Source organism: Orycteropus afer, unplaced genomic scaffold (assembly GCF_000298275.1).
Source record: "Orycteropus afer afer isolate SDZICR_OR568_19922 unplaced genomic scaffold, OryAfe1.0 scaffold00392, whole genome shotgun sequence".
NCBI classification, from domain to species: domain Eukaryota; kingdom Metazoa; phylum Chordata; class Mammalia; order Tubulidentata; family Orycteropodidae; genus Orycteropus; species Orycteropus afer.
In genome coordinates this window covers 2,227,599-2,231,309 of record NW_006921979.1, presented here as the reverse complement: position 1 = coordinate 2,231,309, position 3,711 = coordinate 2,227,599, and positions in this window count along the sequence as shown.

The window sequence follows — 3,711 nt, the reverse complement described above, 5'->3', positions numbered from 1 at the left end:
CCAAAAGAACTAACAGATCTGTCCTGGAGGAAGTGCAGCTGAGATGCTCCTTGGAAGCAAGGATGGCCAGACTTCGTCTCACCTACTTTGGTCATGTTGTCAGAGGGGACCATTCCCTGGAGCAGGATGTCATGCTTGGTAGGGTAGAGGGTCGATGAAGGAGGGGAAGGCCTTTGACGAGATGGATTGACACAGGGGCTGCGACAATGGGCTCAAGTATAGCAAGGATCATGGAGCTGGAGCGGGATCGGGCGGTGTTTCGCTCTGCTGTGCATGGGGTCGCTATGAGTTGGAAATGACTCGACGGCACCTAACAACAACAAACCTGGCCAACTGACTGGATGAGATCCATGTTTGTGCCCATTCCACAGAAAGGTGTTCTAACAGAATGTGGAAATTATCAAACAATATCATTAATATTACATGCAAGTAAAATCTTGCTGAAGATATTTCAAAAAGGATTGCAGCAGTATATTGACAGGGAACTGCCAGAAATGCAAGCTGGATTCAGAAGAGGACATGGAATGAAGGATATCATTGCTGATGTCAAATGGATCTTAGCTGAAAGCAAAGAATACCAGAAAGGCATTTACCTTTTATAGATTATGCAAAAGTATTTGACTGTGTGGATCATAACAAATTATGGATAATGTGAAAAATGGGAATTCCAGAACACTTAATTGTGCTCATGAAGATCCTATTCATAGAACAGGAGGCTGTTGTTTAAACAGAACAAGGGGATACTGCATCATTTAAAATCAGGAAGGGTTATATCTTATCATCATGCTTATTCAACCTCTATGCTAAGCAAGTAATCTGAGAAACTGGACTATATGAAGAAGAATGTGGCATCAGGATTGGAGGAAGAACCATTAACAACCTGTGATATGCAGATAACATAACCTTGCTTGCTGAAAGTGAAGAAGCCTTGAAGCACTTACTGATGAAAATCAAAGACTTCAATATGGATTACACCTCAACATAAAGAAAACAAAAATCTTCACAATTGGACCAATAATCAACATCATGATAAATGGAGAAAAGATTGAAGTTGTCAGGGATTTCATTTTACTTGGATCCATGGTAGACACCCATTGTATCAGCAGTCAGGAAACCAGACATTGTATTGCACTGGGAAAATCTGCTGCAAAAGATCTGTTTACAGTGTTAAGAAGCAAAGATGCCACTTTGAAGGCTAAGGTGCTCCTAACTCAAGCCATGGTATTTTCAATCACATAATATACATATGAGAGCTAAACAATGAATAAGGAAGACTGAAGAAGAGTTGATGCTTTTGAATTGAGGGGTGGGAAATAATACTGAAAATACCATGAACTGCCAGAAGAATTAACAAATCTGTCCTGGAGGAACTGGAGTAGGAATGTTCCTTGAAAGCAAGAATGGCCAGACTTCACCTCACCTACTTTGGTCATATTGTCAGAAGGGACCATTCCCTGAAGAAGGATATCATACTTAGTAAAGTCGAGGGTAAGAGAAGAATGGGAAGTCCCTCAAAGAGATGGATTGACACAGTGGCTACAATGATGGGGTCAAGCATAGCAAGGATTCAGGTTGGCACAGGACCAGGCAGTGTTTCGTTCTGTTGTTCATAGAGTCACCGTGAGTCAGCCCTGACTCAATGGCACCTAACAACAACATAACCAGGATTAGTGATCACTTCTGTTCTCTTAGCTCTCAATATTCCTGTAATACAAGACCTGCCTTTGCAAATAGTTTAAGCAGATATAAAAAATTCTTTCCTGGATCTCCTGCCTCTATCCAAACTGCAGGTATTGTCCAATTTTGCACTGAATTTACTCTATGATCTTGTTGCTTTTTTGAGTCAAGTAATAATTAATATTGGAAAGAAATATTATTCAACACACATCAGAGGACTGGGTAATAGAAACCATTTCTACTCTAATGCCAATACTGTGCTATAAGAGTCTGTAGCCAAAGCTACATGTTACCGTGCTTGAAACCCATCATTTGATTGCTAAGCCTAATAAATAGCCCTAACTTACTAAGATCCTGCCATGAAATTTATCTCCAGCCACAGAGAAGAACTCACTATTCCTGATATTTGCTGTGCGTTCACTCTCTTTTCCGCCTTAACTCCCTAATCTGGTGTGCTCTTCCCCTATCTACTCTGACTATGGAAGCCCTAATTATTTTCTATTTACTTTAATAGCATTTCCTGAAAATTTCTATTTCATTTAGTTGGTTGCCTATTTTCCTCTCCTACTGAACCAGAAGTATAGCTGGAATTCTCCTGAGAAGCAAGAATTGCCAGACTTCATCTCCTGTACTTTGGTCATGTTATCAGAAGGGATCAGTCCTTGCAGAAGAATATCATGCTTGGTAAAGTAGAGGGTCAGAATAAAAAGGGAAGATGAATTGACACAGTGGCTGCAATGATGGGCTCAAGCATAGCAACAATTGTGAGGATGGCGCAGGACTGGGCAGTATTTCATTCTGTTGCACTAGGGTGGCTGTGAGTCAGAACTGACTCAACAGCACCTAACAACAAAAAAATATACTAGAAGCTCCTCTTATATCTGTTTTTCATGCCATGTATTTAGCTAATGGTAAGCCTATAACAGGAGCCCGGTGGTTCAATGGCTAAGCACTCAGCTGCTAACCCAAAGTTTGGCATTTCAAGCCCACCCAGTGGCTCCATGGAAGAAAGATTTGATGATCTGCTGCTGTAAAAATTACAGCCTAGAAAACCATATGGGGCACTTCTACTCTGTCACATGTGGTTGCTACGTGTTACAATTGACTTGATAGCACCTAACAACAATAACAGGCCTGTGATGATAATCACTTATTAGAGATGAATTGTATATACCAAAGAGATTTGTGCTATGTCTAGTCTCTAACACACCTATAATCATGGGTCTTATTTTAATCATCAGAAGATAAATCCCTTAAGAAGAATGACTCGGTGTGTTTTATTAATTTTGAATTCATTCACTTACTGAACAAAACTGAGCACCTCCTGGGCTGGGTGTTGGAGATTCTAAGACATTAGAGCAAGACTGGAGAAGAGGGGCAGCCAGGGAAGCCTTCCCAAGGGAGAAGAGTGAGGCCAATTGAATCCTAAAGAAGTACTAGTCACCCAGGAAACTAGGGGTGTAGGTGAGCCATGTTCTACGTAGAGGAAGCACATGAATAAAGGTAGGGAGCAGAGGGAGTAGACCACATCTGGGGGAGTCCCCACAAATACATCTCAAGTTAAGAATACTTCTGTAAAAGGGGTATTTAAAATTAAGACCTTTTAGAGATATATTTAATGTTTAAATGCAATTTTGTAAAAGGCATTTTGGCTTTTATGCTAAGTTGCTCTCTTTGCCCATCGGTCATACTGACATGTTCCCAAGAGGAAGTATTTATTTGTTCAACTCTGTTTATATCTAGTAGAAACTATGTGCTAGGTAAACACTTTGCTGGGACCTACTCATGTAGAGCTTACAGAATCACAGGTTATGCTGATTTTAAGCAAATAATTTAAAGCGTTACGTTGTTGTTGTTATGTGTCATCGAGTAGGACCCGACTCTTAGTGACCCCTCCTTGGGTTTCCAAGGTGGTATCACTACTAAAGTAGATTGTCCAACCTTCCTTCTGAGGAGTGGCTGGTGGGTTTGAACCACCAGGCTTCTGATTAGCAGTCAAGTGCCTTTGGCACTATGCTACCAGAGCTCCTAAAG